Below are 14,474 nucleotides of genomic sequence, written 5' to 3'. Positions count from 1 at the left end.
TAAACTATATACAGGCATGACACTAGCAATTTTATTGTCCAACTGATCGTCACTGCTGATAGTCTGCAGAACTGAATCAAATGCCTCTGTTCTTGTGTCTTAAAGCAGGACAGCAGATGGGTATAGAGGGGCTGTTTCGGTTGAGAGTGGAAAGGATTACAATATTCCACTCCTGCATCTTTAAGAGTCTGACATATGAAAAATTCTAGTTAATGTGGTATAACTCCCTTGAAGAACAGTGCTGGAGATGGAAACTGAGGTCTCGAGAAAGCACAGACCATGCCGAGCTCTTCCAGAGCACACGGTGAACTTAGCCTGCTGAGGACTGCAGAATATCATCGAGTTTCTTTCTCAGAGGAAAGGTATTTTCCTTGCATCTGTAATTGTTTTGCAACTGAATTCCCAGGCCTGCCTGTTTAGAGGGCAGCCCTCGTCTTAAAGTTGCACGCTGAACTCCAAGCAAGTATAATACATGCTTGAAATTCTTTTCCGTGTTTCCACTTAATCTGCCATTTGTTAGTGGGTTTTGGTAGCGTGCCAACGCAATATGCACAGGCCTTGAGAAGAGAAGCTTTCAAAGGGTGGATAAAGTATGATGGGTGGGTAAAGACTTCTTTGCTTTCCTGGAGTAAAAAGGAAGCGTGGACAGAGAAGTGCAGCAAAGAATGAAAGGGCAGTATGATTTGTACCACGGGAGCAAGATTCCTAGTGAATCGGTTGCTGTGTATATATGCACATGTATGGATGTGCATGTGTGTAGGGTTTTGATGAATAATACTGTTCATTTCCACTCCCTGTTCTACTAGGTATAAAAGAAAAACTTACGAGCTGAATAAATTAAACCTCTTAAAATGAGTGCGTAAATACCAAATCTGAGGCCAGCATGCAATACATATGAGAAGTTTAGATTATGACTTGTCTATAGGTACACAAGAAAAGTGTTTAAGTATCAGTGATGTTAGAATTAGGAACCTGGTCTTTTCCACCTGGAAGATGCTTTTTCCTGTCTTATATGGTGACTATTAGGTTGCATGTGCTTTGTGCCTGCTATTAAAGGTAGTGTGGGCTTTTATAGGGAAATGATTAAACAAGAGAAGACAAGAGAAACATCTTAGCATGCCCCAAACACTACCAGCAACACTGATTATTCCCAGGATAAAATTATCAGTGATGCTTTGGGTGTGGATTGATTTTGAACTAAATGGGAATAGGTTGAGTCATGAAGCAGCCTCATACGCTTTTTTATCTAAAGATCTCTAACATTAAGTGATTGTGGCCCAAGGGGGGACAATGAATGTTCATCTGCAAACTTTTAATGGACATTGTTTATTTTTTTTACAATAAATTCCATTTAAAAGATAAGTATGCATCAGCAGAGATCTACAAGAAGTTAAACACTTCTATTATTTCACCAAGCAAATGATCATGATATAAAATACTCCATTTAAACAGCACTTACAATGAAATATCTGATACGTGTTAACTGACATGTGCTTATTTGCGTTTATTTCAGTTTTGGAAATCACCGTTCATGCCAATTTGGTGAGGAGAGAGTATTTTTCTGGCAAGCCTGGCCAATTCTAATACAAAGAGCATGTTCATGAAATACTGACTTGTGATGGGAATATGAAGGTTGTTAGTTCTTATTGGAGTGACAGCAGTAATAAGGAATAATAATTTTTTCCAGTTTATCCTAAACAATTTCCTATAACTATTTTATGCCACATCATCGTGGATTTGGTGATTTTCCACAGGTTGCATACATGAAGAAGTTAATGATGATCTTGATATTTTTTTTTTTGCATCCCCTTACCTGTGAAGCCAGATGCGTTTACTGCTACGGGCAGGTCAGAAGAGGACAAAAATGTTCACATTTGCAAAAGTTCATTAAAGGCTTGTCTAACATAAAGTCCCACTTCTGAGCTGATGTTGAACCATTTTTGCCATCATACAGAGAGGGGTGGGTTTAAATGGGGTAGTTAGATGAGTTTCAACATAAGCTAGCTAGAAGACAGTTCTTTTTTGGCATTTTCCTACTGTCTCTGTCTTTCTTTTTCTGTTCCTGCCCGTTCTTGGAAAAGAAAACTTCCTGTGATGAAAATCCTTTAAAATGAGGGGATAAGGTGCACTTCAGAAAACCTATTCGACTGTTACGTTTGTGCTTTCCTGCTGCGAAGAGGGTGCCTACCCAATGGCTTGGCTGTTCTGATCGTTCTGGGACGGGCAGGTGGCACTTGCTCTGACCTTAACTGAAAATTTCCATCTGGGTTAAAGAAACGTTTCTGATAAAACCTTGTTTGAAATCAGGATGTTTCAACAAAGCTTCAGTTTCTGTGAATTGCTATAAAAGGCTATATTTCTAATGAATTCCCAATCAGACCCTGCTTCAGTTAACTTTTCCTGGGGTGGTGTTCTGGTCCCCATGGGAAGGAGGATGGTGTCCCTGCTTGGAAGATGGTATTATGGCTCATCAACAGCATTCAACAAAATTCTCTTGTCGGTCTGAACGGAGCACGCAGGGGCTTGTTTCGTTGTTGGTAGGGGAAGGAGCATGTGAGGAGGCACGCACCACTGCAGCACGGGGTCAACCGACCGTGGGACCAGAGGCTGCAGAAACAGGTGGAACGACAGGGGTTTTCTGACCTCCACCGTCTCACAAAAGCTTCACTCAGCGGAGGAGCGTGGGGTGGAAGAAAATGTCACACTGGGCTTCATCCCGCACCCACCGAATTCTGCTATTGTGTTGGGTGGGAGCAGGATCCGTGCGCAAAGGGATCTGCCGCACAGCTTAAATGTCACCAGTCGTGTGGGAGTACTTCTCTCCAGCCGGCCCTTCTGAGGGATCATTGTGGGCAATGAAAGGGCAGGAAAGACTTTTCCAGAGCGTGTGGGTGGGGGAAAAGCAACCCTTCATGCTGGGAACGCATCAGATGTGCGGATAGCTCCGAAGTGTCTTTTCCCTGAAATAAAGGGTGAGGCTGAGAGCGCTCTGCAGGTGGAAGGAGGGCGGCTTTGCTCAGCAGGACTCGTCCCCATGCTCAGGGACATCTCCGGCTACAGCCAGGCGGGAGGGGGATTGCCACGCTCTCACCGTTACGGAGGAACCACTCAATACCTGCCACCTGCCTCCTGCGGGAAGTAATTATTTAACAGGAAGAAGACTGAAAAATGAGAGAATAACCTTCAGTTCACAGTACCCATGAAATAACTGTTTCCAAACGGGTACCCAAAAATGCTCGTATTTCTTCTAAGTGCCTGTGGGCACTGCTGTTGTTCCCAGTGCTAGGAACCTTAACTGCCTGAGGTGGACTCAAGCTTGTAGGTACTGTGGAGACATCCGCATTAGAAATTCCCATTTCCCAGGCTTCACCATAAAAACAGACTTTCTGTCTCCTTGTTTCCACCAGACCTCATTCAGGAAACACAATCCCCTTTTAAGTACATGATCTTAAGCTTTGTATAATGAAATATCTTTAGGGTATTTCTCAGTAATCGGCTCCCTGAGTTCTTCCTGTGAGATATTCTGCTGCTCTTACCAGCTTTATGTCATCAGCAAATTTCATTAATGTGCCCCTTCTTCTTGTGCAAACATTGCTGGTGAATATTTGTAGTTAAGACTGTCTGAGAGTGATGCTTGAGAAACTGTGCTTGTAACATCTCTCTGCCCTGACGGTTCCCCTGTCAGCACCTTTTGTCTCTGCTTCGGCCAGAGCCTTTAGCTAATAATTCCCTATATGGCACTGTTTCAATTGCTTTGCTGAAATCCACTTAGATGAGGTCCACCAAAACCAATTATTATAAATTAAATCATTGCTTAAGCAATGCTAAGAATCTGCAATAAATTATGTGCAAAATAGTTGGCCTATTTCATCACGCTCACTTTAATCTTTATTTTAATGTTCACCAGAAAGAAATACTTCAATTAAGATTACAGTTTTGGGGCATAGCTTTTAGTGTAATATTATCAAAATAATTGGGGGTCTTATGGGACAAAATCTCAAAATTATCTAGGTTTCAAGCTTAGGAAAAAGTTGTATACATTCATTGTTATTATTCATTGTTATTAACCTCTAATCCGGAACATAAACACTGTATTGGTTCTTTTTCTTCATACAGCTGATTGTTTAGAAGCTGATAAACCACAGATAAAGCCTAAGGACACAACTGTGATTTTTTTATTCTCTATAGCTGTCTTATTTGCATTGTTACTAATCTGAGCAGACACAAGATCTTTAGCATCTTCATGATGATAAAACAGCTCATTCTTTTGATGTCAGATAAAACACGATTTTGATGTGATTCTGAAGCCAAGAATCATTAAATCTGCTGTCACAATATCCTCCTCTACACTTGAAAGGGCTGTGAGACATCTGGAAATAGAAGAATCTTTTCTTTTGCCCCATAAAAAATAGTTTTGCCCTCTTTTTCCTCGCAGTTTTGACTCCTGCAATCTGGAAAGATTACAGAAACAAGACTGTGAAGTCAGTTTATGGAAGGCTTTAGTAGAAATCCTCTGTTTGGGGTATGAAATATTTTGCATATTTGAATGGAAGAGTTAAAACAGGAATCACAGTGACGAATATCGTCGGCACTAGTTCACACAATCCCCCACTATTTTGGAGTTGCTGCTGATGAGAGGGGCACGGTTCCCACCACAACCTGCCTCTGCTACAGCCTTGGGGGGATCTCCAGTGCACAGGAGTGACCTGACATGAGCTGGGGGCTGCTGGGACCCCTTGTTCCCCCGCAACAGGGCAGCGGGAGCAGCCTGGGTAGTCCTGGCTGCTCGGCACCGAACTGGGATTTGGGGTTTCCAGCACCATCACAGTGCAACCGCCGGAGTCATGTACCCATCTGACCTGAGAAAATCCTGTTTGATCACTCTTAGGTTTGACTAAGCTACTTCCCTAGCTCCTTTTTCAGTTATTTGGGTTTGGGTTTTGTTTTGTTGTTGTTAGCTGCTCCCAGATTTCCATAATAATGTCTTCCCTTGTGATACAGGGAGAATTGGAGCCTCTGGACTGATGTGCAGGGAGACTTTTTGTTAACGTTTGTACCAAATACTAGCATCTTCACTGCATTTGCTTGCTTTCAAGTGCATTATTTTTCCAAAAGTCCTGTTGCTGAAGGGACAAGCCATAGGAAACCACACACCCAGCAATGCACGCTTGCTTTTGTGAAGGATCTGTAGATTGAAGGTGAAATGGGGACAGGCTGCAGGATTTAATGAACTATTTCACATGATCCCTCTGAATTTAATACATATGGTGGCTTCGGGTCTCACAACACTTCACAGGAGACCAAGTACCATTGCTACTATATTCTTTAATAAACATGGAAATCAAAGTCTGCAGCTTCTGATTCTGCACATATTTTTGCTGGTTAGTGCATATGTGTCTGCTAAATGTCCTTACCAAGGCAGAACGTGGTATATTAAAAGGCATGTAAAAGAAAAAGCATGGCTTGCTTTGATCTTGAGGGTTCTTGTGCTACTTGCCACTGAAGGTTTCCATTTGCTCTTCATACACTATATGCGACTTGTTTGGCTTTCAATAAAAATGACAGACAGAATTAATAACAGCCCTGATATCTCATCAGGAGATGCATTCCAAAAATATCTGTCTATCTACACAGTGAATGTATGAAAGCCTGTATAGGATCCTTGTCAATAAAATTCTTCTGCTTCACTCAGAGAGAGACTTTTCATTAGTTCAGGAGAATGCTTTCCTCATTACAATGGCTCACTTTCATGCATCCAGAAAGATATCAAAGGTAACTGATCATTTCTAAAGAATAAACCTTCCACACTACTACTGCCTAAGTTTGCCTTTTGTTTATTAAAAAAAAAATAATCATAGAATGTTCTTTGTGGAAAAGGATGAGGCTATATTTTAATGCTCTGGGTCACACTGGAGAAAGCACATGGTACTGTTTAATTAACCAGTTTTATCAATGTACATCAACCTTGAATTAAAGTTGTGTGGGCCAAGAGGATGCTCACATTTCTGAACTTCAGCGCAGTCTGGGGATGGCAAACTTAAACTGTTCTACAGGGATCCATCTTGTACCCACACTGGTCAGCAGCACACGCAGACCATGGTCTTACACCACAGACCCTCCATCATTTGAGCTAAATCATAAACTGCATCACTAGGTAATTCTTTGTTTTGAGGGTGGGACAGCTATGTAGCCAGGGATGGGAGTTATCTTTGTCCTTATACTTCTCAGACACTTCCTGACAACAAAGGAATGGTTAAAATTAGGACTCAGATTCCGATCTCTGCCCTAACAAACAGAAATTCCTCCGTATATTTTCCTGCCAAGTTTTATCTTGTCTGCTGCACTCCTCTTTCTTCCTCATCACTACCATCTGGTGCTGGAGACATTCCACTTTGTGTTGTCTAAACTGGTTATCAGAGAGTTAATGAGTACCTGGGTAATATGGATGGAGACGTGTTCCATCCTTCCCGCACGTCCTGTTTAGTCAGTTGGATTTCCCCCTCTCCTCAGCTTTATTTGTGATGCAGTAAAAATAGATCAGCAGAGTTCCATGCAGTATTGTGAGCAGAGTTTACTTTTAATCAAACTATGTGGTCTTTTTACAAAATCAGTGACAAAGCTGCTATTAAATACCTTTGAAGTCCTTCATAGCCTCCAACCTCAAATGCTTTAACAGAACAGATCCATTAACGCTTTTAGCTAAGAGATAAAGAAGGTGAGTAATAGGAGCCTGGAAACAAAGCTGGCTCCGTTTCTTCTGGAGTGTTGAATAACTCTTAAAATACCAATGGGCATGAGCAAGCCCAACCTAGGAAGGGAAGGAAGATAGGAACATGTCTGGATGCAATCCATTCTCCAGAAGACGCAAATGATGAGGGAGCAACCTTCTCACAAATAAAATCATAGTTTTGTGTCAAACACAGTGTCAAGCCCAAGGACTGTCTTTCTTTATGTCAAAAATGGAAATATCCACCAGCTGCTGTGGGGTCTGGGTACCAGCAAGTTGAAAACAAGACCCTGGTCTCATAAACTGCATGGGATTTATGTCTTGTGGGATCCAGCTCCTAAACCATGTCTATCCGCAAGGCGATAGGTGATGTTCAGCCCTTTCTCTTGACTGGTGACTGTCCACGAAGAGCTTTTTCTAGCAAGGTCAAAGCCAAGACATGTCTGTAAAAGTGCTAGTCCAGGAGGGTGGTTAGAGTGAACCTCTGCCTGGAGATGGCATGTCTACCATAGGGAGGAGCTGATCTATAAATCAGTAAAAAGCCCATCCAGCTAGAAAAAAAGAAAGTATTAGAGATTAAAATAATGAGGTCACAGTACACAGGTTTGCTGTGAATGTGCCAAACCGGAACCCTTCTCCACCCCTGCACTATTTCAGTGGAAATATTCCTCCTCTGCCTATGTGAAACATTAACTGAAGCTGCAAGTTCCTTGGAGAAGACAGTGAATGTAAAACCTTCTTTCTCCCAGGCTCACTCACCAGGCTTCTCAGTCCAGTCCCCATCTCCTTCCACAGCCAGTTACCTCTTTACTGGCTTTTATTCCTCTTTGTAAGCTCACCCCTTCACCTGGTCTGATCCCTATCACCAGTAGTCTCAGCTGGCTCCTCATCTCCTCGCAGAGACAGGAGAGGAGGATATCCTGGCCATGTAGTCACTTCTTCAGCCTATATGTCACCTCTGCATTGAGTCCAAATCTGCATCTTTGACTACCTGTCCTGAACCAGATCCCCCAAGTCACAGTCTCACATGAAAATTTAGATCCTTTTCAACTTCTCTGTCACTTCTTCCTAATTCCAAATTTCCAGCTACCTGCTAATCCTTTCCTTTTTCCTACTCCTGTCTTAAATATTCCCATGTTGAATTAAAATGCTTCTTTCTTGGTGCTCCTGGGAGTCTGGGTCACCCAGAACAGAGCAGATACCAAGTCCCAACCCTTGGTTCCAGCACCAGCCATAGCTCTTCATCATTGGGAAAGTCAATGTTTGTCCCTGCTGTCTTCAACTGGAGCCGTCATAGAGGTCTGGTGGATTCGATGCCTTTGCAATCAGGTTAGCACCACACTCTCATGACTGTAAATGGTTTGAGCACATGGGAAAAAAAATGAAAGGTTTGAGCAGGCACAGTAAGGACAGGCTCTTCCAAGACGGTAGCTTTTTGCACAGAAGAAGCTTCTGTAGAGCAAATATAGGGTTTTTTTTTTTCTGAGAGCTTAGAGATTGGTCAGATTTGGGCAGACTTTTAGAAAATGAGAAGAGAAATACAATTGCTGCAAACACCTGGTCTGCTAAAATATAAGCTCCTCTTCCAAATCCAGCAGCTCTTTTTTTACCCAAAATATTGCATTTTTTTTAACCAGTGCAACAGTCTCTTTCGTCTCCTTGTTTCAACCCAGGAATGAGTGAAGTTTCCAAGAATATGTCAGCAGGAAGCTGAACATCAGGAACATCACTACCTTACAGCTGGAGTTTGCCAAGATCTTAGGACCTTTAACCAGGATCTCATAAAGGAAAGTAGCAGGGAACCTCAATAACAGGCGAGTCAGTGAGCTCTGAGATTTGTAGCTGAGGGCTGACAGGAGTTAGGGAGCAGAGGATCTGAGACAGGAGAGGTCAAGAGCTCTAGAGCCACTCAAAGTGTTTTGAAGGCAATGCCAGGAAGAGTTGTGTGTGGAGTTGGATGACTGAAGAATAAGGAGTCTTAAGGCAGCAAAAAGGATGTGAAAGGTGGACTGGATATCTGTTTCTTCATTATGGGAACTGTGGTTCAGTTACAGGTAGAAGTGGGTGGAAACCCCTTTTCCACCTCCCCAGTGAAGGAGAAAATCTCTAGTAGAAGAGGGGAGAAAATTGGCATGGAGGAAAAGAAGCATACATGAAGGGAAGAGAAAGGCAAGATGATTGTTTTCCCTGGAAAATGTGGTGCTTTAGTTGAGTTAGAAGAGAAATTTACTGCAAACTTTGATAACTGAATGATATCACTACAAAGAAATCCTATAAACCATTTTCACCCTATTGTACAACTTCATCTAACCTACGGCAGAGGATGACAACTCAAACAGCTGTAGAGCTTTCTGACAAGATTCAAATGTAAATGTCTGAAGCAAAATAATCTGGACAGATGTGATTTTAGACAGAGTTGGTGTGCTGTAAATTTGAGACAATTAGGATTAAGTTTTAAATGATCAGACAATTTAATTCTGAGCAAGAATTCTGACATGGAGGAAATACTGAGATTTAACCTTCTGAGAATTTTTATGCTCTGTTGAACAGAAGAACTCAAACCATATTGGCCTGTTTGGAGAATTTAGTTGTAACTGAAGAAGAAGCTAAACCTAAGCCATTTCTCATTTTATACCAGACCCAGAAGGGAGACAATCCAGTGATCAGAGGTTAGCCTGGAATTCAGACCTGGATTTACTTCCCCTGTCTGTGTAACCACGCACAAGTTTGGAAGACTTTTAAATGTCAAACTCCAATGAAATAAAGAGAATTAGTCTGGGCTTTAGTTTCTCTGGATGCAATTTGGACTGAGTAAATGCAGATGTCTATGATGTGATAAATACTTTTTCACAGTCAATGGAGAGGAGAAGCCATTTTGTAGGTCATGATTCAAGTTTCCCTAAATTTGATGTTTAAAATAGGTCAGATGAATCACTGAATAATGTTGTTTCTCTCTACTGTCTCTAAAAGGAGCTGGGGGCTCTTAGCTCAGTTACAGGAGAGCAGAACTTTCCTGTTTTGGAAAGGTAGCCGACAGCTAAAACTGTTAAATTTGGAAGGTGCTCAGACACTGGTCTAGCAACATCAAAGTACTATAGATAGATATGAAAGGTCAGCCTGGAACATACTTCATTTCCTCTTAAAATTCAAAGGGATTTGAGTCAGATGTGAGCTCCACAGCACATCTTTAGGACTTCTGCCCATCTCTGAGAAGTGTTTTGATTTTCTGGGATCCAGCGAAAGCCATTGATATGGGGGAGGATTGTGAAGTCCTCAAAGAAAAACGCAAGCCCTAATCACCAGGCAGACCTGAGATGGGCCCCAGCACAGTCCTTGCTTTTGCCACTTGATTTACTTACCGTGCCACAGGCCAAATAAATTAAGGAAACTATAACTAAATGCAGTACTGAAAAAAAAATTAAAATTGAAATTGACCCCGATTGGCCATGCCTAGCTCTGCCCATTTACAGGGATTTGCATCTTTTCATTGTATTTTGTATGTTCACTTTTCATTCCCACTTTCAATAGCTTCTCCCCTTCCTCTCTTTGCAAAGAGTGTTTGTTTTATGCTGGCTACATCACTCTGGACACATGGCCCAGTATCACATCACCTGCTCTGGAAACCAGCTTGAAGTCAGGAAACCTGTGCTTCATATCTCCTTCCACTTTTGGTGTTCTGATCCTCTGACCATGTCAAATGCAAGCAGAAACCATCACATTCACCAAAAAGCATGCCTGCTTCCACCAAATCCCTTCAGTATTGCTTCAGGAACAGGAAAATTGCTTTGACCCTCAAAGAGGTTTTCCTGGTTTTGTCACACCATTTGTAGGTGCCTGCCTCTGTCCCAAATCCCTGGGACCTTTACAAAAAAGGCCTCTGTCCCTTCCTGTCTACTTGTTTCCTTTCAGACGCTTTCTGCAGCATTTAGCTACTAACCTTTTTCTCCTTTTATGTGTGACCTTTCCAAAGCCATGCAAGATATTACAGCACAAATCTCAAAGCCACAGTATGTTCTGCTTTGGCTGGGCAGCTCATAGCACTAATTTTTTCCCTCCGCTGCTTCTTATCTTCCCCTTCACCTTGCAAAGTTCATATGCGTGTTGTCGTACAGGCTCCTCCAGAGCTGATGCCATGTGCTGTTTTAATATGCTGTGAAGCCCCCACATTAAAGATGTGTTTCAGGATAGTGCTGTAGTACTGAGCAAGATCTGATGCTGTGTTTGTGGGTGGAGAAATTTCCCCACCACCACCTTCAAAAGACCCAAATCACATGAAAGGTTGTTCAAGGTTGTTCTTCACAGTGTTGCAAGACTAAGGGAAATACAGAGCCAGGTCTTTTGCAACTCTCAACATGCTTGAGGATCCTCATGTACAGAAAACCTACAATATCTGGGTGACTCTTATTCCAGGAGTTTGGGCAATAGGATCCTATTCACTCCCACAGACACCACCTTCCCATCCAAGATTCACAAAAGTCACTTACCTATTTTTCCACTGCTTTCTATGGGTTTGCACCTCTTGAGCTCTGAGCACAGCTGCACTCCCTCTCTTCCACTGTTTTCTCCACATGCTTCCACATCTCCCTTTGCCATAACTTTCTTCCCTGAGAATTTCCTTCTCATTCACCGTACACTATTGCCTGTAATTCACCTACTCTTACCTGTGAAAAACTGACACCTATCCCATCTTTTTTATTACCTCGCCTGTCATAAGGAAGGAAGATGACACCAACATGCTCTGATGCATGCTGAATGGGGATCCTAAAGGAGCCAGAGAGGGAGCATAGGGCTTCAGAGCTGTCCCAAACTGTTTTCCTATGATAAGCTCACCAAAATGGTCCAAAAGGTCTTTTGAATGCAAGTTTCGTTAGACCACGAACAGCAGGCAATGAAAAAAGACTCCTACATCTCTGCTGGCCCTCATGGCATGTCTGGAAGCAAGGTGTCAGCTCACTCAGGGACTTTCTGAGCTCCAGCAAACTGCAGAGTCCTTGGTCATGCTTTCCTTTTCCCTCCTGCTCCTGCCCCTCTCACCTCCCTCGCAGTTTCTCGATGGAGCTGTAGGAGCCCAGCTCGGAGCTGGGACACTCTCCTTGCCCCCGTCTCCTCTCCTTGCCATCTGGAGACACTCAGTTGCCTCCAGGCAATGGATAATTTTCTATCCACCTGTTCTGGTCACTGAAAATATGACATGAACTGGAGCAAGAAGACTAGAAGTGTCCTGTCCTTCACAAGCACATTAGGTGATTTTGTCCTCTAGGCAGGAGATTTGTTTTCCACCCTCTCGGTTGCTCCTGGTTCCTACCTCGACATTTGCTCTGATGGCAGTTCCCGAGCATTTTCCCTCTTTGCAGACCGTCACTTGCCTGTTCTGTCCTTTTTCTAGTGGTTTTGGGGAATTCTAAAAATTCATAGAACTGCTATATTTCCTAAGCTGCACAGTGTGGCAGCAGGCCTGGCAGTGCCTTTGGCTTTTATAGCTGCTGGGTTTTTTGCTTTTCTTTTTTTTCTTGCAAGTCTTACAAGAGTCTTAAAAGTCTCTCCTGCTATCATGTCCTTAGTAGCACTCTAATAACTTTAAAATCACAGACAGTAATGGCAAAAAAGATTTATTTCATCATCTAGTTCATCCTTCTGCTGTTGCACAATTATTCCCAGGGGAGCACTTCAGGCTCCCATCCAAAAAGTTTTTATGTTTAGCTTCAATCTAAAAAGCAGCTCTGCAAGCATGATAGTGCAAGGCTCATTGTCTGCCTTTCAGCCATTTCAAAAATTAATTTGCCCAAAGTACAAATAAAAGGTTATTTTTTTCCCCCTTCCAACAGTCAGGCCCGTAAACTGTTTGAAACATCAAAGCCAAACTGCATTTCTTCTGGCTCTAACTTCATTAGCCAGAAAGCATCTGCAACTGGAAATGAATCTGCAGCTGTGTTGATGGTTTGCAATCCAGGGTTAAAAAGCACTTCACTTTCTCATAGTTCTGTTATCACTTTATAGTAAGTGGGAGGGGAAGAGAAAGAAATCATATTGTAATTAATATGGGTAATAATGTTAGAAGAGTGATCTTTATTGAGTTATGTTTGTATGTATCAGTATTTCAAGGAACTCCATTTTTAAAAGGCTGCTTAACTCTGACAGTCACTTTACTTAAGATATGAATCATAATTCATTCAGATCAAGTTTGTTTAGACACACTGACTTCATTAGCGCTAAAAGGGAGCAGGGACAGGTGATTAACGCAGCTCTGTAAGGCAGGAGACAGACGACTTCTCTTGAGCTACCATGGGAGAAACTACTTTTTCTTGTCTGTGCCTCTGTGACCCTTCTCTGGGGAAATACCATTTACTGATTTGTGTCTTTTGCCTTGTAAATGGTGCAGGTGATACAAGGGAGCCACAGGGGCATAGGTATCCCCCAAATCCTTGTTTTGTTGAATATGCAGAAAATGTACAATACAGTCACCCACGCTGTACTCGGGGTATGAGCCATTTTATGGGATATTCACCCACACTCACTCACTGGGCTAGTGTTCATGGTTATTGAATGTATTTTCAAGAACTCCAGACATGTGTAGTGACACGGCTCACATGGCCAGAAACAGTAAAAATTACTGCAGATGCAATGTGTTTTTCAGACCCTTAAGACAGATTAACCTAGAGATAAGTAAATGCCATGCAGAGGCTTTCCCACTGCTTTGATCAAAGAACAGGTTTTGAATTCCTTAATTAAAACCCACAGGTCTGTTATTCCCCTCATCCACCCATCATCACACACAGTTCAGCCAAAAAGGCACTGAACCTGGAAGGTCACCAGATTTCCCACTTTCCCTCTTTCCATCACTTTGCACCCAGAGCTTGTCGCTATGGGGTTAGTTTTGCTTGGAGGGTTTTAAGCTGGGAAAGTGCCTTGTTAAGGCTCAGCTTTTGGAGCGTGGCTGGCGTGATGAAGAATGGCAGGGCTGGGCATTTTTACCAAGGTTGGAAGCATTAGCTTGGTCGCAGCCCCATGGCGGGATTGCGCAGAGGCTCACAATCCCACGGTCCTTTTTGCCATTTGGTGGTGATGGCTCAGGTTTTGCAGGGTGGCAGAGGGAGAAGAGGACTCGGATGGGGTCTGGGACTGCTCTGTCGAGGGCGATGCTCGAGCTGTGGGCTGCAGGCAGCTCCTGCCCGGCTGCAAGGAGCTCTCAGTGCTGCCCAGGTCCTGATGATGGGAACCTGAGACTTAAAAAACAATTTTGTTTTAAAACAGTCTGTGCCCCTTGGAATGTACTCTCTCCTTCTGGGCTGAGCATTTGCAAAATGTTACTTAATAGAGACATAATGTAAAATCCCAGCTCCAGACGCACTCCGCTCTTGGTCCAAAAATAATCAAAATCTGAGGCTGGAACCACATGCCAGTTTTGCAACTGGCTTCGTGACAGCAGTTGAACTATAACCACAGAATCAATCAGCCCAGCTCTTTGGGAGGTTGAAATCCAGGCCAGATTTTGAAATCTGGGACCTCTCTTTAGTAATTTACAGCATACACAAAGAAATTCAATAATAGGCCCGGTTTAGCTTCCCTAAAACCTTTGGGTCAGCAAAGAAGCACTTCCACATGTTCAGATCTATTGGATCCCTCTGCTCTCTTTACGGTGAAATCCTTGCACAGCATGAAGTGAGACAAGTTAGTATTTTCCAAACTTTTTGCATGGATTTTAAACGAATTCTCCTTCTTCTCTCTGAGGAGGGATGGGCTCAAAGGA

The sequence above is a fragment of the Haliaeetus albicilla genome, chromosome 20 (genome assembly GCF_947461875.1).
Source record: "Haliaeetus albicilla chromosome 20, bHalAlb1.1, whole genome shotgun sequence".
Lineage (NCBI taxonomy): Eukaryota > Metazoa > Chordata > Aves > Accipitriformes > Accipitridae > Haliaeetus > Haliaeetus albicilla.
The sequence above is the reverse complement of the archived record's forward strand: the minus strand, read 5'-3'. Positions refer to the sequence as shown.